The following is a 25,382-nucleotide window of genomic DNA, read 5'->3' as shown; positions in this document are numbered from 1 at the left end:
TGCCATTCAAGAACCTTTCAGGTTCTCTGTTACCCACCTGAGAGGGACACTGGTAAAATGGCTTGTTTGATGGTCCTGTATTTCCTAGTTTCTATCAACCTACATGTGGCTCTGACATGATGTTTATTTGTACCTATATATAACCAAGGTTGGTGGAGGGATTCGAAAAGAGAGTGGGGTCAACTGTAAGAATATCACCAATATGTCCCCATTTAACCCCCCAAAATGATTCGAGCCTGGGACTATCTGGAGCATTTTTATGATATGACAGTCTGAGAGCCACAGGAGACATCACAAGGCCAAGCCAAACCAGGCACCTGCAAGCAGGTATGATGTGATATTTATGATTAAGACCCAGAGAGGTTTAGAGACTTTTTCAAAGTCACAGAGTTGGTAAGTGACCTTTGTTGTGATCCCAGAACCTAGTGGAGGTGGGATCACAGTCTAGTTTTATGTTATTCAAATTGCCCTGTACTAGGGTGTCTGGCCAAGGGCATGGGAATGAGTGTGAGAATCAACCAGTTATTACAGGTGCAACACTAATTGAGGAATCCAACCAGTTCAATTTTGCAAAGACTATGTGATCACTCTAGTGGATGTAGTTGGTTACTCCCGGGGGCTGTCCTGGCGAGAGAGCCTTGGCCAGGTCCTCGTCATCGGTGGTGGAGGAAGAGCCATTTCAAGGATAAAGTAACCTGAGGAATTATCCTAGACACTGAAAGGAGCAGTCAACTCCCTTCAATGTCAGACTTCTCCCTTCTTTTCCACCCTGCATGGCCAATCAGAAAGAAGTCTTTGGGGAGGAAAAGAGGGCAGCTATACTCACTGGTGTTTAAAAGGGCCCATGACTCATGTGTTTACATAATCAGCCCACTCCAGCACTACCACTCCCAATCAAAGCCAATCCCTCCTTCCAGGCACTCTCTAAGGCTGCCTATTATGCCTATGTAGTGATTTTCCCCTCCCAGTCTGTCCTTGATGCTCATTTTCACTGGCATAAACAAACTCAGGATGGGTGAGGGAGCAGGGACAGAATATGATTTACTTCTTCCACCTGTCATGATACACTTGTGGGGGCTGAGTAGGAATTAGGAAGGACTGGTGCTGGGTCTGATTGGGAACAATAATTCAGTATTTATTGAGTTAATCCCTCTTGTCTTCCTGTTGATAGATTCTTGTGCCAGGTTCCACAATAGAGACTAGAAATAAACCAAGTCAGACAGAAAATAGAAGGACTAGCAGAAATGAACTCAGCTCATTGCAATTCTGTAATTAAGTCACAAATCCCTCCTCTCAACTTTAACAGAATAAATTCGGCAAATGTTTACTGGACACCTATTAGGTTCCATGGATACAAAAATAAGCCACTGTCTCCGTCATCAAGAAAGTTTCTATTTAGAAGGATAATTGGGACAAATGCAGCTTTAGTTTCTTTGTTCATTCATTTAATAATAGATGTGGAGTTTCTGCACTCTTCCAAACACTGTGCTAGGTTCTCAGCATGCATATATGAATAATGTTGGCCTCATGGTCCAGAATAACAATAAGATAAGGCAGAACAATAGGAACACAGCAGTAGCAAGAATGTATTCTACCAATATTAGCCCTACTCTGTGTTGGACACTCGGAATAGGACAATAAAAAATGCACACAAGAAAGAAGCTTCTTATGTTTTCCTGGGGGAGAAAACAAATAAACAAGAATATTATAGATTTGGGTAAATGCTATGAAAGAGAGCACTAATAAATATTATTAACAATGAATACATAAATAATAATCATCAAAACCAACGATCGGTAAATTGCTATATGCTCAACTGCGTGCCTCTAACATCTATATTTTTAAATTTTGTCTTCAAAATAATCCCTATGAGTTAGCTAGTATACCAGATTTAAGGAGGAAAATGAGATTCAGAGAGATGAAGAGTTTTCCCAGGTCACATGGTACTGCTGCAGCAGACCCAAAGATTTGAACACAGGTCCCTCTGCCTCCAGAGTTGACCTCTTAACTCCAACACAGTCGAAGGGCTTTGACAATTCAGTGGAGGGAATGGGGATGGAAATGAGGAAGAGGACACATCACACTTGGTCAGAAATAGGAATGGAAAATGTTTCCTAGAGGAGAAGTTCTTTAAGACAAGCTTTGATGGATCATGTCTGAGACAGGGCAGTTCGAAAGGAGTTCACCTACAGAACAAAGCATTTCCCTTCTCACTGATTATCAACACTTAGTAAAGAATTGAAAGATTCATTTAAGGATTGTTGAGTCTTAATTAAAAGTGAACTTCTTTATATACAGCCTCGACTACTGTCCCATCCTCAGGTACAAGTGCAAAGAAAGAAAATGTAAGACTGGATGGTTGACCTTTTGGTTACGTCAGGAGTGGAGAGTGGGAAGAAATTTGTTCTATGAAGTCAATCGGGGATCTGGATTTCTCCCATCTTGTCAAAATCTTGAGGCATTTAAAAGCCAGATTAATAACTGACTGGCTCTTACAGCAAGGCCAAGTGAAAAAAGCCAGCCAATTAAAAAAAAAAAAAAATACTCCTTAGGTAAGAAAAATTCTGGAGGCATCAGATACCTAAAAAAGGCTTACCAAGTGAGTTTGCTGACTTCAGGTTTTGCCTACGTATAAAAAAAGATACATGTATTAGTGGCCTTTTACAGTTACCAATAGGTCCATTCAGCCTATGGGAAAATTAATTCCTTGCTAATCCTGATCTCCTTATATACCTGAATCATCAAGAATCAACTAACCACCAGAGAAGGAACAGTGACATGGTGGGGACACTTCTGCCATATGTAGTCCCCCTTATAAAGAATTTAAACTATCAAATTTTATTAACATTTAGGCATAGAAAATTAAGTCCAGGGGCGCCTGGGTGGCTCAGTGGGTTAAAACCTCTGCCTTAGGCTCAGGTCATGATCTCAGGGTCCTGGGATCCAGCCCCACATTGGGCTCTCTGCTTAGCAGGGGGCCTGCTTCCTCCTCTCTCTCTGCCTGCCTCTCTGCCTGCTTGTGATCTCTGTCTGTCAAATAAATAAATAAAATCTTTTAAAAAAAATAAAAAGAAAAAGAAAAAAATAAAAAGAAAATTAAGTCCAAGGAAGAGATGCAGGTGGTAGAAGTATGTGCAGACTATGATACAGACAAAAAGAAGGAGATGGAAATTCACACAGAGAGAGGTGGTGCTCTCGGGAAATTACACAGGAAGGGACGGTTCTGAGGATTTCTAGGTGGACAGGGCAGAAAAGACCTTTCCAGTGGTGTGGTCAAAGCAAGAGAGGGGTAGACAGTGTACTGTGGGCACAAGACTGAAATTGAAGATGCAGGAAAAAGATTGGAGAGAAACATGAAGAGGTCGGATTCTGGAAGCCCTTGGATGGCATATTGAGGAGTTCAAATTTAATCCTTTTAAGCAGAGAGTCAGGCAATCACATTTGCATTTTAAACAGCAAAACTCGACCAGAAGAAAGGGTGCGCAACAAGGAGTTAAGGACCAGTTTGGGCGTTGGGTACAAATTTGCATATTTTCTCAGGTGTCTTGATGTTTCCTCCTCTGAGGAGCTCATCTCAGCTTGTCCTTCTGCTTATTTGAATTCTTCATTAAAATATCATTTTATAAACATTTCATTACATGAGTAATATAAATACATAGATAGCTAAGGCTGGTATCCCATTCAAACATATGTCCAATCCTAAGTGTCTACCTGAAAGGATCCACTGCCAACAATTGGGTGTCTTCTATTTTTTGTACGTATTTTCAGGTATATGCATAAACATAACTGGTATCATATTGCACATGACTTTGTTGATTTAACATTTGGTTGGGTGTTCTTCCATGTTTCCAGAGTGACGTGATAATTTTTTATGCCCACATAAGATTCTGTAGTGTGGCTACATGTCAGCTCATTCCCTATGGTTGTTCTAGTTTGCACTGTTAAATTCATGGGTGGGAGTAATATCCTCAGACTTGTTCCCTCTTGTGCGTCTGAGTATTTTTCAGGGTAGTGTCTAAGAAGAGCTATTGCTGGATGGAAAATTGTGCCCATATATAATTTAATAGATTTTGCCAAATTACTCTCCTAAAAGGCTGTACCAATTTACACTCCCACCCACAGTGTGAAGTGCCGTTTCGGATTCTATTAATTACTGCCCCTCCTCTGTGAATCAGTCCCCCCACCCACTTCCCAGTCCACAAAAAGCCACCTATCTCTGTGAGCTCTTTCAATATTTTTTTTTTCTATACTACTCATCTGACAACTAATGAATCCTGTCTTGTATTCTACTCATTTTACATGTTTTCGTCTCCTTTCCCCTAATAGACTGCAAATGTATCCAGAACATGAGCCTTATTCTACTCATGTTTCCATCTTTGAGTGTCTATGTTACCAGAAATAGAACCAACCCAGTGGTTATGGGGTAGCATTGCGTAGACAGAAATTAGTCTGGCTTCCTGAATTGTAGGTAATTTTATAGAACTCAGAATGCCTGCTGGCATGACGAAAGTTGACAAGGTACTGTTGCCATGAAGCTTCAAGGAAATAAGGATTCATAACTCCACATGGAACAAACCTTCTCCACTTTGCCATCAGGGTTTTAATTTATTACTTTTGCCAGTCACACCTCCTCCCTTCCCTGATCCTGCCAATGGGGTGATAAATACTAGAACGACACCAGTTTCTTAAGGACTGAGTAAAGACACAATGAACAACCCCCCTGCCCATGGCTTGTGGGTGTGCTAGAGAATCCACTGCTGGAGGGTTACAGTTAGGTTTGTAGAGTTAAATGAGGGTTTCCTCTCTCCAGCCCTGCTGGGCCCACTGGGTCAAATGTGGCCAAATGAATGCACCAAGTTTACCAATCACTTTAGCAGCTCCCCCTACTGTGAAAAGTAGTTAATAATGAAGTAGTGCTCCTCTGTCACCCCAGGGTGGTAAAGCGTGATAGCATCTTAAGAAGCATTCACCATTTTCCCAGATCAGGGACTTCCTATCATCATTGTCAAAATGCCAGAGTAGAGTATCAAGAGAGAAATGTTACCCCTGTGAAGCCAAGGGACTCATTAGGACAAAGATCAATATAACATTCATCTCAGAGGAATACATTTGCACCCAGTTTATACAGATCACAGAGACTTTTCCTCCCACTGGTATAGCACCTGTGTGGTGGCAGAAGCTGAGGGTAGGTTGAGGAAGGAGGGAGCATCTGATGTCTGTATTCCAAAACCAAATATCTTGTATGACAAATAGGATGCACCTTTAGTAGTTTCTGACCATCTTGTACTTGTTAGAACCAAGGTCAGTAATTCTTTCTAATGATTCCAATACACCTCACTTTTATCTACCAAGGGACCGCTATATGTTCTGATCAGGTACTCTAAAAGGCTATATGTAAAAAAGAATATGAGGAATTAATGAGGGTAATCTTTAAATGATCGAGGTAGATGCACAGGAATAAAGGAAAGAAAGAAACAAAGTCTTAATTCTGAATCCTAGATATGTAGTCTATTCTGTTTGAAGGAAACATCAAATGGCTGGCAACTAATTAGAGATGTTAAATCCTGTTTTCCCATTTGCCTACCTACTTTGTTCAATTCTGTTTTTGTGTTAAGTTTCTATAATTTGAATGTTTATTATTAGTCTTCACTGAATAATGGGAATGATGAGAAACAACAGGGATTATACTTGGGGTGTTCAGATATAGGGACCCCAATCTTCTTCTCCTGCACCCTTGAAATACCACTCATGCAGCCCCAGGAAGCCAGTCCTGAGAGCCTCAGTCTGCATTGCAGTGCCCCTATGGCTTGATGGCAGGCATGGTACTTAATAATTCATATCCTCCCATAGAGCAGATCCATGCATTAAAATTACATAGGTCCTTCACGGCAAATACGGAGACAATCAACAGCTTCTACTCTATTTAAAATGATCAAAACCAGAAAATAAAACTGTAAAGGAAATGGAGAATGTCATCAGAACCATTTATCAGAGGGCCTTCCAACTACAAGCCAGAATAAAAATTCTATCTTATGGGATAAAAATGAAAAGAATGCAGAACAAATGGGAAAGCTGAGAGAGGCACCATGTTTCTTTGTTCCTTTTATTAGGCTGCTTACCTTCAGACTATTTATGAATCCCTCTTGTGAGCCTCTAATAATAAGTGTATATGTCTGTTGATATCTTTGATTAGTTATTGAATTTCCTATAATATTCACTTGTCCAATATTTTACCATGTAAGAACTCTGCACATTTCCTTGGAGAGTGACCATGATCAGATCTAACTGCCGTAATGCAAACCTTGGAGGGGGCATTTGGTCTAGTGTACTCACTGCTACTAGTTATTAGCAGATTAACAGCACCAATTATTACCATTTATTGTCACTTCTTACAATGGCAATCCATTGAGAGCCATAATTTTACACAGATTGGCATTTCTTAGCGTCTTTCCAACCACTAAAATGTCGACCTAAGGGGCAAAATGAGAAAACGAATTTTTTATCTTGGGAAAGTTTTTTGGAAATTCACATTCAAATTAAAAGCAAGAAACCTCCTGTAAATATCTCCCAAAATTGCATCTACTGTAGTAGTTTACACATGTAAAATAATGAAAATAATATCATTGTTCTTCTGGGAATCCACGTTAGGAGTTCACTAGAGAATTGGTTTTGACTATTTATGTCTTGGTTGATGGATGGTGCTCAGTGGGCTCATTAGACATTCTGGTCACCTCATGAATTCAGTTCAAATAATTGCTCTTTAGCATCTATCTCATTCCAAATGGCATTCCGACTGTGAGATTATAAAGATGAGTGAGACATACTTCCTGTCCTCATGTTAGGTATACTTTATTATGAGAATAAATGATTTCACTGGATCAGTGGGAGATATTAATTATATATGTGACACTTGTATGCTTAATCTTTAGGATTTTAGTGTAGAATAGCAGGATACTTGATCCCTTTTTGATTAAGTAAAGTGTTTTATTTCCAGGATGTGATATTGATTGCACTGAGCCCCCAAAACAAAGTGCTGACCATGACTGTCAAAGATAGTGGAAAAACATTATAGATGGTTGGGATATAGAAAAATACTGAGATAAAATTTATTTGCCCCCCCCCCAAGGAAAAGCTTTCCCATGAAACAATGGGAACTTTTCTTTAGAATCCTAGTTCTAAACTGGACCTAAATTCTGAAATGGTCCTATCTCAAAGGATATTATAAAAATAAAAATGCTCTCAATCAGATTGATTTTCTGCTACAATTATAATGCCTTAAATAATTAAGAGCCTGTCTTAAATAATTAAGAATGTAGTTGCTAGAATATATTAATTATAATAATCTATAGCTAACTTGGCATTAATGGAGCCCTATATATAATGGGCAAGCAAACAACTGTTTTAAATGCTTAAAACCAGTTTGAAATAAAATATTACTTAAAGAATCTCAATCATGTTACTTGTTTATTTAGAAAATCAAATCCTTTCCTCATAGATAATGCAAAAGTAAATTTTAGTCCAGTCCATGTTGGAATTATGAAGAGAATAATAAGACCCAAATCAATGACACTTTGGTATACTTTTAAATGATTAAGTAGTTCTCATCAAAAGATTTCAGGTAAACTTTGAGATATCATGCAATTAAAACGAACAAACAAAAAATCATTTCCACTCCCCCAAACCTTCAATTACTTCTATAATACCCAACTACTTGGTTATTTAATCAAGGCTTTTTGTTATTTGGTCAATCTTTATCTTCCCATTATTATTCTTTTATACCATAATTTAACCCAGTCTGGTCTAAATATTTTTCGTTAACATGCTATGGACTTTCCCACCATTAGATTAAAATTCCAGATACCACTTTACACTGTCTCTATCCCTAGGATCTAGCACAGTATTTAGTACATGGGAAGAAGTCTGAGAACTGACCCAAATTCCTATATACCCCTACTCTGATGTTTAGTCCATCCAAAATTCCATTTCTCTCATCCCTTCTCCAAAGACTATTGAAGATAATATTGAAGACACCTCCTTCTGAAGGCTAATCCAAAGTTTCCATTTGCTGTGCATTTTACTTGCGCTGTGAGTACAATACACTCTAGTCTACCTTACAGTTAATTATAAACATGCCCTGACCCCCTGATTAAAATGTTAGTGCAATGAGTTCATGGATAGCATCACTCCTCTTTGCATCCCCCACCTAGCGGAGCTCATGCACACAACTGGTGGGTGAATCTTTCCAACTGCTGAAGAGTCATTTGAATATAACATTTCTTCAGATGTGAAACACAGATTTGTTGGTCAATATCTGATCCTTTTAAATTGAAGCCCCATTCCTTACAGTCATTTGAATATTATTCTTGAGCACAGCAGTAGTAGCCTGAGTAATTATGTCTCTTTTTCTGTCCTTGGGAGTTAGGACTTTGGAACACAGCATCCTAGTTTATACCAATTTTCATGGAACATTTATAAAGATCTCCCTTGCCATAGTAAGTAGGGAAAAGCTGGGGGCTCTAGTTATCTGTCTGCTTATCTGATTAATTAACCTACTCAACCAGCCTGGAACAGTGGGAAGAAAACAGAGCTAGAGGCCAGTCCATTGAAGACTTTGCAGGTTGAGGATGAAAATGACAGGGGCAGATCCATCGTGGACCAACTAGTGTTTCTCCACTAGCCTATTGTAGAGATTTAAGGACCATCCTGTTGTTCAGAATGCCTAATCTTGAAACACAAATGTAACTTTCTGACGTTTTCCCCCATGAGCTTCTGAAAATGAGCACTGAACATCTGCTCTTTGATACTTAACAGGATTTCAGGCCAGAAGGAACAAAACATGATGCTTTTGACTACAAAAAGAAAGCATCCATTAGTGTAACTTCTATACCTCTATCTTAACAGTGATGGCTGAGAAACCGATATGAAAGAAGAGAAAGAGTTCTTGGATATCTGGCCAAAGGGTATAAGTCTTTCAAAGCAGTTAGAGTCAAAGAATTTGATTTGGAAAGTGCATTGACAAATGCACCACTTACAGTTCTGTCCAATGCAGACATCACTAATCAATTGTGGCATTAGATTTCCTCTGCACCATATCCCAGCCAGTCATTGATACAGTTACTATGTGTCCTCCCCCAGTTAGACCAAAGTGCCCACTGCAAAGCAAACATGCAACTAACAGGACCCTACTTTTCACTGCACAGTCAGCTTCACTCAACAAACTGAATTTCTTGCTACTCACTGGGGAATTTAGAGCTGAATAAAATGTGGTCACTTTCTTCGGTGGCATCACAGTCTAGAAAAGAAGACAGATTCTAAAATAATTCATTATAACATCATGGAAGAAATCATTGGCTTTAGTACCAGAAGCTGTAAAGTGGGGTGCTTAGTTTAGTCTGCAGTGGGGAAGGTTAGAGAGTGTGTATCATATACATGAGCTGGGAAGAGCAGAGCACAGAAGAATTAGAAAAATATTCAAGAGAGAGGAGATAGCATGAGTAAAGCACTGATTGTGCAGCAGCATGAGGGGGAGGGGTATCTGTGTTGCATGTGTGGGAGGGATAATATAAAAAGTACAGTATTTCTGGAGGGGAAAGTCTGAGATGGGGATTGCTATAAATTAGGTTGGAGAGATAATCCAGGATCAGTTTAGGAAGGCCTCCGAAGAAATCTATCTTCATTTTCCACAACCCCTGAAAACTACAAAGCTACATGGAAGGATTTTAAGGATGAATGAACAGACGGACAGACACATAGATAGATATAGAGATACAAATATAGATTTAGAAGTTAGATATTTATGGGACAAGTCAGAACAACTTGGGTTACAGATTGGAACTGAGGAGGGCAGGTGATAGTAGGAAGAATCAGGTAAATTCAACTGTGGTTATAGGTTACATGGAGCTCACCTAAGAGGGCTCCCAATAGGCATCCACAGTATAAATTGATCACACCACCACCTACTCTCCTTCTTGTGGCCTAAAACCATCTCCATTAGAATTGGCATTTTGGATAAAACAGGCCATTGTTAAAATTGAGTGTATTACACCTGGAGAGACAGTATGCTGGCTTTGCAAAGAGGGAAGCAAGGAATGGCAATTCCATCCCATTTCAGCAATTTATCTTGCCTCTTGGGTTAATTACCAAAACAGGGTCTGATGGACTGGTACCTGAGAAAGGAAAGCATTTGCCAAAAGGGAGTATAAAGTGGGACAAATGCCTCCAAAAGAAGTGCCCTTTGCCAGAAAAATTGCATAGTTGAACAGCTGCACCAGCACTGAGGACTGCTAATACACTCTTTTATTCAATAGATTTATCAGCAAACATTTATCAACACTCACCATGTGCTATTGCATTGTTAAGCTCTATGGTATCACAAGATACAAGCCCCAGTCTCATGGAAATTTGGCTTTAAGTCAGACATGTGCAAACATAAATCAATAGTGGAATTAAAAACCAAAGCTATGTACTATGTGGTACTGTTGGATGGCTCATAGGGAACTCATAGAAAAAGATCTTTCCTGTGGATATTTGAGAAAGTGAAACCGAGCTACAAAGGATGGTAAGATTAAAATAGGAAGAAGGATCCTGGGGACAAGAGAGTTTAAAATAACTTTCAAACTCCTCTCCATAACATAGAAGGAGATCAAGAAGGAAAGACAGGCAAGGAGAAGAGAGCCAACGCTCACAGCACATGGCCCAGACTTTCTATATATTTTCATTTGACTCCAACAACAGTCATCAGTCCTATTTTATAAATGTGGAAACTGAGGTTCACAGAGCTTAACTGTCTTGAACAAGGTCACACAGCTAATAAACAAATGGGCTGGGACAGAAGCCCAGGGATGTCCGCCTTTAAAGCAGGGTTTCTCAACCCCCGCACAATTGAAATTTAGGAGTGTATAATTCTTCATTGTGGTGGGCTGTCTTGCTCCCCTACTAGATGCCAGCAGCACCCCCGCCACTGTGACAACCAAAAATATCTCGAGACATTCCCAGGTGTCCCCCAGGGAATAAAAGTGTCCCCAGTCGAGAGCCATTGATTTTAAAATTCTTCACATGATAGAAAGCTAAGAATGAGTTGACTTTGAACATGAATTCAGAGGACAGTAAGGAAATCAATTTTGATGGACCATAAGGTACATAATAAAAGATATAGAAAATTATGTTAAATAAATGCCTTAACACAGCAGCCTGAGTCAGAAAACAGGCAGGGATAGGGTAAGGCAGGTGGCCGGACTCGTTGGCTGGGACATGCTACAGGACCAGTACTGTGGGCATGGCCGTGACCACCCTCACATACTGGGTGCCCCCGCTGATACAGCATGCTCCCCACTCCCTTGCTGGAACAGGCCCCCTGGCACGCTGTGGCTGGCAGTGCACCAGGGAAAGGATACTGTTGGACCAACCGAAAGGATTCTCCCCCACCATCCTCCTCTGTAACTACCTCTGGATTCGAAGTCAGCTGCAAGTTCATCTGATTGTCAAATGCACGTCACATGGCTGAGCCCTTCCTATTTGTGACTAGGGTCTCCAATCTTATGTTTCTACAGTGGGGGAAAAGAAAAAGACAAATGTCCACTGCAGGTTTTTGTTTTTTGTTTTACCAGAGATAATAGACAATATTAGCCCTTGAGAAATAGAAGGAGATAATCGTTTTTGCAAGAATCCGCATTAAGGAACTCATTCCTACACTGATGAACATTGAAAACAGCTGAGAGGAGCTAAGAGAGCCTCAGCGTCACAGCACTGGAATACTGGGTGGTCTTTTCCCTACATACACGAGCCTGCTAGAGATGGGGAGATGTCACCACTTAAATGGAGAATGGGCTCACTCTTCGTGAGTGAGGCTGGAGGGAGAGGGATGGTGGGCAAGACTCATGCAAGACGATTCCAGATGCTCCAGCATCCCCCTCCAGCCCTCATTCCCACCATTTCAGCCAACGTTATGCTTTCCCTCTGTCTCTTCCTCTCACTGTTGGGCAATTTCAGGTGTCCAAGTGCTGTTAAAACAGAGTGACTGCATTTCAAACACGCATGATGAATATCCAAACAGTCTTCAAAGGAATGGAGATTTTTCTCTCATCTACATGTTCCAAGAAGTTTACAGCCCAATTTCCTATCCTCTTCAGAGGACAGAATCAAGACCTGCAGAATTGAAACTGCCATCCACTGTGATCTACTAGATGAAGGGTTATCCAGAAGGAATACATCAAAGGATGTATTTCCTATTTCTGCATAAGTTCTGAAATAACGAGTCAGCTTTATAATCAGTGCTTTCAAGTAAGTTACACCTTGAATTACACAAAAGACCCGACCTTGCAAAAGTTCTTCCATCTCAGCCGTTGCTGTTCTTCTCTCTCTGGTCTCTGCTGTACAGATTGTCCCTATCTGTGGTGAGTGATTCAAAGACAAACCTAAACTGTGAAATCGGTCATAAAGAATAGTTAGAGCTTCCTTTCTTCTGCTCATTGATGCAGAGGGCTCTTTCTCTGCATAGAAATTTCCCTTCCTGTGATAACCAAAAGTTCCTTTTGACTTATTCCATTGAGTATGTCCCCTAAAGTGTTGAGGCTGGCTCTTTGGTCCAGCTTCCCAAAAAAGCAGTCACCTCCCACTAAAAGAAAAAAAGGAAAGGAGAAATAACGGAAATAATGAGTTAATCTAGAAATAGCAAAGGACTGATCCTACCAGTAAGCTGTAGGAGATAGAGGCTTATTTCTCCTTTCCTCTAGCAAAGAAATCGATATATATTTGGTTGAGCCAACAAAGCTGCATGATATTTTTTCCAAATGATTTTTCTCTGCTTTTAAATCAATTCTCTGAATGGATTAGGAGGAGAAAGAAAGAAAGAAAGAAGCCTTGAATTGGAGAGGAAAACTTTTCCTTTCTTTCTTCCTAGGTTCTTTGGGTGGCCTAATAATTGAATTGACATAAGACAGATTGACAGGAGAAAACAAAACAAAGCAAAACAAGTTTTGATTTGTACATCCAGGAGCTCTTAGAAATAAAAGTGTCAAAGAAGTGACAAAAGCAGGCAGTATCTATTATTTTTAGACAAAGAAATAATCAATTTGTAAATAGTGAATCAGACAGAGGTTTGGCCTGAGGTAGCAAATTAATTAAATAACAAGATAGGTTTATATAACCTACTTGGCCCTGAATTTCCTGTCTCTCAAAATAAGGATGACTTCTGCTCTCCAGGTGCAGGGACGATACCCCTTACATGGGCAATTTACTTCTTGCTTTCAGGCAAATAGAGGAAGTTCAGGATGTGCTTCTTGTACTGGCTATTACTTACCTAACTTTAATTCAAAATAATTACTATATCAAAGTGGCATATTATGAGGTGCCTGCCCTGGATCTCATCATTTTAACACAGGTTTAGTTTTAAGTCTCAAAGACAATGAACCAGCTGATTGAACAGTTCTTCCTTCCAGGTAGGTTTAAGGAGCAAGTTATATAGATTAGTTAGGGTGCTTTCGGCAACAAGTTAAAGAAACTCCACCCCAAGCTGGTTCAACTGTGAAAAATTTGGTTCTTTCATATAAAAAGAAACCCCAAGATAGTATGGCCCTCAGAGTTATTTGATTTAGAAAGTCAAGGGCCTGGGGTCCTGTTGTTCCTCCAGTCCACTAAGCCTAGAATAGTTTCATTTTCAAGATGGTAGCAAGGTAGCAGCTCAAGGTGAACGACGTAGCTGTGACATAATCCAGAGGTAAAGAGTATGTCTTCCTGTGGTCTTCTTAATAATGTGAAGACACTTTTCCTAGGTGTTCCTCAATATGATTTTATTTCTTAATATTCAGAATTGAATCCTGTGCCTTCTCTGGACCCTTAGGCTAGTGGTTCACAAAATGGAGAATAATATTATGATGCATTTTTGGTTGCCACAATGACTGGATGACTCTGAATATTTAGCAGGAAATAAGACTGCCAAATGTCTACTGACATATAAAAAGCACTGCCCCAAAAAAGAATGGCACCACCTAAAATGTCAAGAGACTCTTTGAGAAACACTCCCCTTAATTAACCAGGTATTCTTCAGACCAGAGAATGCTTTTAGTTTTCCCTTAGGCATTTGCCTGCAGAGAGGAAGGGTGTATACCTAAACAAAATAAAAAAGGGTTTTCCTGTAAAAGGGAAAGAAATTGTCAATGGATGTTGGCTAGCCAACCAATAATGTTTTCTGTATTATATTATCATCGTCTGACCCTGAGACAAATGTCGTTTTTTCACTTACAATTATATTGATATGAGTCACATTTTTAAAAAGTCTGTGTAGGCCTCCTAGAGACTTAGAAGACCAATTAAGAAGCCATTGCAATAACCTGGGTTGGAAATTACATGGTTATGAATTAAGGCAGTGGTAAAGGAGATGGAGAGAAGTGAATGGACTCTAGAGCTACTTTGGACAGAATTCAATAGGTCTTGGGAAGTGACTTAGATTTAGAGTGTTCAAGATAATTTTTTGGTTTATGGAAGTCTGAAGCCATCCACTAAATTCCAGTCATTCTTTCATATCCCTTGAAAAGTGGTGTCCAGCTTACCATACTATTCTCCACCAATATGCATGCCCTCCTCCCTGATGACATCAGTAACCACACAGAGAGTATATTAAATGCCTTGGTCCTCTGTTTGCTACTTTCAGTGCCTTGGCCCTCTATATGTTACTTTCTCACCTCTGGTTTTCTTGTCTTTCTTGCCTCCTCTCCCATTCATTCATATACTTATAACCTACATCTTATTACCAACAGCTGGACCACTTTCAAAATCAAAATTCCACGTTTTTCTGTATTTACAGTTTACTCTCCTTTTGAAATCTTGGTTCTAAGTATTAATCAATTCTGCCATCCTCCAATCTTGTTATTTCACCCCCTTTTCACTGTCCAATATGACTCATCTAATATCATTTTTTTCCCTTACCTAAATAAGATTCAGTAGTCTATTATTAAAATTAAACCTGAGCATACAAATTTAACTCCTTTGTATCTGTCTACAGTCACGGTCAAATTCAAATCTCTACGTATTTTTTGACCAAAACAGACACTGAAAAATCACCTTGCTTCTGTGTTTAGTTCTAATTACTATGAGGCCTTAATCTCATTAATAATATTAGATCTCAATGGCTTCTGAACTGGATGAGTGGCACAAACTTCTGAAATAATGCACACAGAAGAAAGACGAAATAGAGGGATGAAGAACTAAAATTTCAACATGTTGATTTTCATGTGTCTTTGGGACATCCACATAAAACTATTCCTTAGGGCCTTGTTTATTAAAGTTAAGTCCAAAAGAGAGAGAGAGAGAAGTTGGAAAAAAAGTAGTTTGGGGAGTTGCTCTGTAGGGCTTGGGTGAAAGCCATGTAAGTGAATTAGATCATCCAAAGATCCTAGAGCCCTAGAGGAAGCTTTCTTGGATTGATGGCAACCCTTTTAGATTAGTTTCAGAAATTGTTCTTTCTTCAGCAAATGTTTATTAAGCAATTACCACCTTCTAGTCACTCTTCCAGATACTTGGAATATATTGGCTAACTAAGCTGGACTTCATTGAGCCTACATTCAAGTTAGGAGAAATGGAAAAAAATAAACATAATAAATCAGTAAGTTATACTGAATAGCAGGTGATCTTTGCTAGGTTAAAAAAAAAATGTAGAACAGAAAAAGGAAGTGAACAGTGTGGTGGTAAAGGGTAAGAAGAGGTTGCACCATTAAATAAGATGGTCAAGACAGTTAGCTTCAGGAAAACGAAATGTAAACAAAGACTTGAAGAAGAAAAGTGAGGGAGTTATATAGGTGGATATGTGATGGAAGAATGTCCCAAACAGATACACAAAGGCATCAAGGATGGAGTATCCCTGGAGTGTTTGCTGAACAGAAAGAGGTTGGTGTGACTAGAAAGGACAGAGCAGTGAGGTCGAGTTGCCAAGTGGAAGGAAGGTAGATCATATAGGGCTTTGTGACACTGAAAGAGCTTAAGCTTTTGCTAGGGAGGACTACTCCAGAGTTTTGAGTAGAGGTGTCAGAAGATCTAAATTATATTTTTAAATGAATCTCTTTAGCTACTGTGTTGAGAATAAGTTTTAGAGCAGAAATGATGGAAAATGGGAGACCAGCTGGCAAGTGAGGGCAGACACCCTGGAAAGAGGTGATGATGATGGCCTGGGTGGTATCTATTTAGAGGGTGAGAATCATTGAGATCCTGAGTATTTTATGGAGATGGAGCCAATAGGTTTTTTAACAAATTGGACAGACTGGGGGGAGGAGTCAAGATGGCGGAGAAGTAGCAGGCTGAGACGACATCGGGTAGCAGGAGATCAGCTAGATAGCTTATCTAACCATTGTGAACACCTATAAATCCAACGGGAAATCGAAGAGAAGAAGAGCAACAATCCCAGAAACAGAAAATCGATCACTTTCTGAAAGGTAGGACCTGCGGAGAAGTGAATCCAAAGCGACGGGAAGATAGACCCCGGGGGGAGGGGCCGGCACCCGGCAAGCGGCGGAGCGACGGAGCACAAAACCGGGACTTTTAAAAGTCGGCTCCACTGGGAGACATCGCTCCAGAGGCTAAACTGGGGGGAAACCCAGGCGGGGTCAGCATAACCCCAGGACCCGCGGGGTCACAGAAGGACTGGGGGTGTCTGAGTGCCGCAGAGCTCGCAGGTATTAGAGCGGGGAAGCCGGCTATAGCGACAAAGCCGAGGAGTGAGCTCTAAGCCCGGGGTTACCTTGTGCCGGTCACAGGCTGGGTGGGCTCGGAGCGCGGCCGGAGGCCACGGAGACAAAAGCGACCCGACGCTTTTCTCCAGCTCCAACAATTGACTGCTTTCCTCGAGGCGCGACTGCAAGCCAGGGAGGCGGGGCTATTGGGCGCTTTGCTCTGAGAGCGCACTGAGGAGCGGAACCCCAAGCTCTCGGCTCCTCTGGGCCGAGATTGGGAGGCCGCCATCTTCATTCCCGTCCTCCGGAACTCTACGGAAAGCGCTCAGGGAACAAAAGCTCCCGAAAGCGAACCCGAGCGGATTACTTAGCCCGGCCCCTGGCAAGGGCGGTGCAATTCCGCCTGCGGCAAAGACACTTGAGAATCACTACAACAGGCCCCTCCCCCAGAAGATCAACAAGAAACCATCCAAAACCAACTTCAGTCACCAAGAACAGCGGAATTCCACAGCAGGAGAAAGCAAATCCTACCTGGACAAAATGACAAGGCGGAAAAACTCACCTCAAAAAAAAGAACAAGAGGCCGTACCGAAGGCTGGAGACCTAATCAATACAGACATAGGTAGCATGACAGATCTAGAGTTCAGAATGACAATTCTCAAGGTTCTAGCCGGGCTCGAAAAAGGCATAGAAGATATTAGAGAAACCCTCTCCGGAGAGATAAAAGCCCTTTCTGGAGAAATAAAAGAACTAAAATCTAACCAAGTTGAAATCAAAAAAGCTATTCATGAGGTGCAATCAAAAATGGAAGCTCTCACTGCCAGGATAAATGAGGCAGAAGAAAGAATTAGTGACATAGAAGACCAAATGACAGAGAATAAAGAAGCTGAGCAAAAGAGAGACAAACAACTACTGGAACACGAGGAGAGGATTCGAGAGATAAGTGACACCATAAGACGACACAACATTAGAATAATTGGGATTCCAGAAGAAGAAGAAAGAGAGAGGGGAGCAGAAGGTATATTGGAGACAATTATTGGAGAGAATTTCCCTAATATGGCAAAGGGAACAAACATCAAAATCCAGGAGATGCTAAGAACGCCCCTCAAAATCAATAAAAATAGGTCCACACCTCGTCACCTGATAGTAAAATTTACAAGTCTTAGCGACAAAGAGAAAATCCTGAAAGCAGCCCGGGAAAAGAAGTCTGTAACATACAAGGGTAAAAACATTAGATTGGCAGCGGACCTATCCACAGAGACCTGGCAGGCCAGAAAGAACTGGCATGATATATTCAGAGCACTAAACGAGAAAAACATGCAGCCAAGAATACTATATCCGGCTAGGCTATCATTGAAAATAGAAGGAGAGATAAAGAGCTTCCAGGACAAACAAAAGCTGAAAGAATTTGCAAACACCAAACCAGCTCTACAGGAAATATTGAAAGGGGTCCTCTAAGCAAAGAGAGACCCTAAAAGTAGTAGATCAGAAAGAAACAGAAACAATATACAGTAACAATCTTACAGGCAATACAATGGCACTAAATTCATATCTCTCAATAGTTACCCTGAATGTTAATGGGCTAAATGCCCCAATCAAAAGACACAGGGTATCAGAATGGATAAAAAAACAAAACCCATCCATATGCTGCCTACAAGAAACTCATTTTAGACCCGAAGACACCTCCAGATTTAAAGTGAGGGGGTGGAAAACAATGTACCATGCTAATGGACATCAGAAGAAAGCTGGGGTGGCAATCCTTATATCAGATCAATTAGATTTTAAGCCAAAGACTATAATAAGAGATGAGGAAGGACACTATATCATACTCAAAGGGTCTGTCCAACAAGAAGATCTAACAATCTTAAATATCTATGCCCCTAACATGGGAGCAGCCAACTATATAAACCAATTAATAACAAAATCAAAGAAATACATCGACAGTAATACAATAATAGCAGGGGACTTTAACACTCCCCTCACTGAAATGGACAGATCATCTAAGCAAAAGATCAACAAGGAAATAAAGGCCTTAAATGACACACTGGACCAGATGGACATCACAGATATATTCAGAACATTCCATCCCAAAGCAACAGAATATACATTCTTCTCTAGTGCACATGGAACATTCTCCAGAATAGACCACATCCTGGGTCATAAATCAGGTCTCAATCGGTACCAAAAGATCGAGATCATTCCCTGCATATTTTCAGACCACAATGCTCTGAAGCTCAAACTCAATCACAAGAGGAAATTTGGAAAGAACGCAAATACATGGAGAATAAACAGCATCCTTCTAAAAAATGAATGGGTCAACCAGGAAATTAAAGAAGAATTGAAAAAATTCATGGAAACAAATGATAATGAAAACACAACAGTTCAAAATCTGTGGGACACAACAAAGGCAGTCCTGAGAGGAAAATATATAGCAGTGCAAGCCTTTCTCAAGAAACAAGAAAGGTCTCAAATACACAACCTAACCCTACACCTAAAGGAGCTGGAGAGAGAACAACAAAGAAAGCCTAAACCCAGCAGGAGAAGAGAAATCATAAAGATCAGAGCAGAAATCAATGAAATAGAAACTAAAAAAACAATAGAACAAATCAACAAAACTAGGAGCTGGTTCTTTGAAAGAATTAATAAGATCGATAAGCCCCTGGCCAGACTTATCAAAAAGAAAAGAGAAAGGACGCAAATAAATAAAATCATGAATGAAAGAGGAGAGATCACAACCAACACCAAAGAAATACAAACAATTATAAGAACATACTACGAGCAACTCTATGGCAACAAATTTGACAACCTGGAAGAAATGGATACATTTCTAGAGATGTATAAACTACCACAACTGAACCAGGAAGAAATAGATAACCTGAACAGACCCATAACCAGTAAGGAGATTGAAACAGTCATCAAAAATCTCCAAACAAACAAAAGTCCAGGACCAGACGGCTTCCCAGGGGAATTCTACCAAACATTTAAAGAAGAATTAATTCCTATTCTCCTGAAACTGTTCCAGAAAATAGAAATGGAAGGAAAACTTCCAAACTCATTCTATGAGGCCAGCATCACCTTGATCCCAAAACCAGACAAGGATCCCATCAAAAAAGAGAATTACAGACCAATATCCTTGATGAACACAGATGCGAAAATTCTCACCAAAATACTGGCCAATAGGATCCAACAGTACATTAAAAGGATTATTCACCACGACCAAGTGGGATTTATTCCAGGGCTGCAAGGTTGGTTCAACATCCGCAAATCCATCAATGTGATACAATACATTAATAAAAGAAAGAGTAAGAACCATATGATACTCTCAATAGATGCTGAAAAAGCGTTTGACAAAGTGCAGCATCCCTTCCTGATTAAAACTCTTCAAAGTGTAGGGATAGAAGGCACATACCTCAACATTATCAAAGCCATCTATGAAAAACCCACCGCAAATATCATTCTCAATGGAGAAAAACTGAAAGCTTTTCCGCTAAGGTCAGGAACACGGCAGGGATGTCCGTTATCACCACTGCTGTTCAATATAGTACTAGAAGTCCTAGCCTCAGCAATCAGACAACAAAAAGAAATTAAAGGCATCCAAATCGGCAAAGAAGAAGTCAAACTATCACTCTTTGCAGATGATATGATACTATATGTGGAAAACCCAAAAGGCTCCACTCCAAAACTGCTAGAACTTATACAGGAATTCAGTAAAGTGTCAGGATATAAAGTCAATGCACAGAAATCAGTCGCATTTCTTTACACTAACAACAAGACAGAAGAAAGAGAAATTGAGGAGTCAGTCCCATTTACAATCGTACCCAAAACCATAAGATACCTAGGAATAAATCTAACCAAAGAGGTAAAGAATCTATACTCAGAAAACTATAAAGTACTCATGAAAGAAATTGAGGAAGACACAAAGAAATGGAAAAATATTCCATGCTCATGGATTGGAAGAACAAATATTGTGAAAATGTCTATTTTACCTAAAGCAATCTACACATTTAATGCAATCCCTATCAAAATCCCATCCATTTTTTTTAAAGAAATAGAACAAATAATCCTAAAATTTATATGGAACCAGAAAAGACCTCGAATAGCCAAAGGAATATTGAAAAAGAAAGCCAAAGTCGGTGGTATCACAATTCCAGACTTCAAGCTCTATTACAAAGCTGTCATCATCAAGACAGTATGGTACTGGCACAAAAACAGACATATAGACCAATGGAACAGAATAGAGAGCCCAGAAATAGACCCTCAACTCTATGGTCAACTAATCTTCGACAAAGCAGGAAAGAATATCCAATGGAAAAAAGACAGCCTCTTCAACAAATGGTGCTGGGAAAATTGGACAGCCACATGCAGAAAAATGAAATTGGACTATTTCCTTACACCACACACGAAAATAGACTCAAAGTGGATGAAAGACCTCAATGTGCGAAAGGAATCTATCAAAATCCTTGAGGACAATGCAGGCAGCAACCTCTTTGACCTCCACCGCAGCAACTTCTTCCTAGGAACATCGCCAAAGGCAACAGCAGCAAGGGCAAAAATGAACTATTGGGATTTCATCAAGATTAAAAGCTTTTGCACAGCAAAGGAAACAGTTAACAAAACCAAAAGACAACTGACAGAATGGGAGAAGATATTTGCAAACGACATATCAGATAAAGGGCTCGTATCCAAAATCTATAAAGAGCTTATCAAACTCAATACCCAAAGAACAAATAATCCAGTCAAGAAATGGGCAGAGGACATGAACAGACATTTCTGCAAGGAAGACATCCAGATGGCCAACAGACACATGAAAAAATGCTCCACATCACTCGGCATCAGGGAAATACAAATCAAAACCACAATGAGATACCACCTCACACCAGTCAGAATGGCTAAAATTAACAAGTCAGGAAATGACAGATGCTGGCGAGGATGCGGAGAGAGGGGAACCCTCCTACACTGTTGGTGGGAATGCAAGCTGGTGCAACCACTCTGGAAAACAGTGTGGAGGTTCCTCAAAAAACTGAAAATAGAGCTACCCTACGACCCAGCAATTGCACTCCTGGGTATATATCCTAAAGATACAAACGTGGTGCTCCGAAGGGGCACGTGCACCCGAATGTTTATAGCAGCAATGTCCACAATAGCCAAACTGTGGAAAGCGCCTAGATGTCCATCAACAGATGAATGGATAAAGAAGATGTGGTATATATACACAATGGAATACTATGCAGCCATCAAAAGACATGAAATCTTGCCATTTGCGACGACGTGGATGGAACTAGAGGGTATCATGCTTAGCGAAATAAGTCAATCGGAGAAATATAACTATCATATGATCTCTTTGATATGAGGAAGTGGAGATGCAAGGTGGGGGGGTTTGGGGGGAGGTAGGAAAAGAAAAAATGAAAAGATGGGATTGGGAGGGAGACAAACCATAAAAGACTCAATCTCAAGAAACAGACTGAGGGTTGCGGGGGGGAAGGGGGATGGGAGAGGGTGGTGGGGAAATGGACATTGGGGAGGGTATGTGCTATGATGAGTGCTGTGAAATGTGTAAACCAGACGATTCACAGACCTGTACCCCTGGGGATAAAAATACATTATATGTTTATTAAAATAAAAAAAATTTAAAAAAACAAACAAACAAAAAAAAAAAAAAAATTGGACAGACTGCAAGAGAAAGAGAGGAATAAGGATAACACTCAGGTGTTTGGCCTTGCACGTTATAACCTGAGCAAATGGAAAGATAGTGTTGTCATCAACTGAAATGGGGAAGGCTAGAGGAGTTTCAGTGCAAAGATCAGCAGTTCAACTTTGGCCATTCTAATTTTGGATGTCTAGTCTTAGACATCCAAAGAATGATATGGAATATACAGTAACATATTTAATTATATATACAGTAACATTTAATTATAGACAGAATCTATAACATAGAGGTTGTTGGTATATAGATAACATTTAAACCATAGGATTGCCTTGCCTCATAGTTGCAGAAAATAATAACCAGCCTATGAAATGCCAGACCTTGAGTGCACTGTATAGCTTGTGATCTCTTCAAGGTAGGAAAGAAAGGATACAAATTTGGTAAGATTGCTGAGTGAAAAAGAAAAAAAGGATTTCAATCTCAATTAATGCCAAACTCCTATTTTAGGGGAGACATAGCAGAAGGCACAACTTGAATCCCAAATCTAGAACAACATCAATATAAAAAATATGCACTCAAGGTCCTCCAAAGACAGCATGAAATAAAAGGAATGATGAAAATAGTAATTATAGTAATAATTATAATAGTAGAAAGAAAAATTGTTATAGTAGGATCAAGCAGTTATTGAGAATGCGCTTATTGTCAGACATTACAATAAGCACTTTACCTTCATTAAATCACTTAATCCTTATAACTCTCTAAGAAATGTATTATTGTTCTCCTTAACTTACCAGTGGAAGAACTGAGGCTCCAGAGAAGGGGAAAAATGTGCCTGCTGTAAAGAACAATGGACTAGGTAGGAGATTATTTTCAAACTCAACTCTACCATGATCTGTGTGTCCTTGAGTAAATTATGCTTGTCTTTGGGTCTCAGTTTTGCTAAATGTGGGAGGTTGACCAGATAACCTTTACAGACCTATTTTTATTATACCTGTATATATTTCAGTCAGCCTGAATCTTAGATGCTCTAATGCCATCTCCTAAAACCCATGATAATAGTACACTGGTGGGGTGCCTGGGTGGCTCAGTAGGTTAAGCATCTGCCTTTGGCTCAGGTCATGATCCCAGGGTCCTGGAATTAAGCCCCACATCAGTCTCCCATCTCCCTCTGTCATTTTCCCTACTTGTGGGTGTGTATGCTCTGCCAAATAAATAAATAAAATAGTACGCAGGTATAATATCAACATTAATAACAACTTAATAAAGGCTTAGTATGAATTAATTTTGGTATCAAATGCTCAAATTTTATTTCCTTTAATCTTTACAATCAATCAGTAGAACACAGTGGAAATGCTGCTATGATAATTCTGGGCCTAGCCCTTAACTGGCTTGAGAGTTTCCACTGTCTCCTTGGAATGCTTACTCTTGAACCATTCTGCCTTATTACTCAGAAGCCATGCCGTGTAGACATGAACCAAGGACCCCAGTCAATGGCATAGCCCTGAATTCCCAGTCTAGCTTACAGTTGGACCGAGGGCCTAAGCTGATACCATGTGAAGCAGAAGAACCACTAGATATCCCACACTACCATGTAACAAATTATTGTTTTGAGCTACTATGTTTTGTGTTGGTTGTTCCATAGCAATCAATAACTGACATTGTTACCACACACCTACCCATTTTACAGATAGAGAAACTAACGCTTCAGAGAGTTTCATTAATTGTAGATCACACATCAAGAAATGATAGAATAAATATCTGAAGAGAGTTCTGTTAAATTCCAGAGTCCACACTTGAAAGCACTATGCCAAACGACTTCTCATTTTAATCCCGATTCATCAGCCGTGTCTTTCGGCAGGCATTTGAATGTGGACACTCTTTTTTCTTACGAAGACAGCTGCTAAACCTACATGGACATTACAAAAATCTGTTCTCCTTGATTAATTCTACCACTGCTGGAAGTATTTGACAAATAATGGGCACTGAATATACTCTGGGATACTTCATATAGATTACAGACAAAAAGCCAGAAGCCTGGAAGAACTTCTCTCACTGGAGTTTCTTTAATTTGCTAAAGCCTGAGGCAGTTACACATAGCCTCCAAATTCCCTCGTCCATCTCGCCAGCTATAGACACCTGTGCATTAAATTACTGCAATATTGCTTTCTGTGTGCACTTAGGATTTCTCAGTTTTTATCATCTAGAAAAAGGCATAAATACATCAAGACTAAGTTCCAAGCAGATGGTGCTAAATTTATTTACCTGATACTTCTTAGTTTAATAAAGCTAAAGTAAATTTTGCTCAGCAAATGCAGCCATCAGAAAATAATGGGGGGAGGGGAGCACATGAGCTGACTCAGCAAAAATGAAAATCCTAAGTAGTTTACATTGAATCAAGCCTAGGCAATAATTTAAAGGTGCCAATGTATCCCTTCCCTTTATCCTGCAACCCCACGTCCACCCTGCATGAAGCACCCAGTGCTTGTTAAAATGTGGTTTAAATGAAAATATATTGGTGTTTTCTGTGGATGATTACTAAAGATTGAAGTGAATGGAAAATGTGATGGAATGTGGGGTCAGGATAGGAAAATATATATGCTCAAATGTAAACAATTTATACTTTTTACATGAAATCAGTCAAAGTCACTGTAGGAACGAACACAGTGTGCCTGCTTTAGCATGGTAGAACTATGGTATCCCTCACCTTTTAATTCACAGGTAAAAATTTTGATTGTGGCTTCCATATTCATTTAAGTAGTAATAATAAGAATAAAGTGTATATTCCTGTATTACTTTACAATTTATAAGACATTGTCATGTATGACACTTGATTTGATCCTTATAACAACTCAGACTAGGTATTATTGTATGCAAGACCATAAAATTAAATACCAAACCAGGAGTTAATTCACCTCTAGAATATCATAGCTTCAGTTGATCTCTTCAGCTCCAAGTGTCTTTAAAAAAAGAATGGTGAATGATTTAAAAAAAAACTTTTAATTGATTTTTATGACATATATCTATTCTAATCTGATATTCTTGGTTAAGTATATAATAAGCTCTCTATTTTAAAAATGGCT

The sequence above is a fragment of the Martes martes genome (assembly GCF_963455335.1).
Source record: "Martes martes genome assembly, chromosome: 1".
In the NCBI taxonomy this organism is placed as follows: Eukaryota; Metazoa; Chordata; class Mammalia; order Carnivora; family Mustelidae; genus Martes; species Martes martes.
This window is presented reverse-complemented; position numbering follows the sequence as displayed.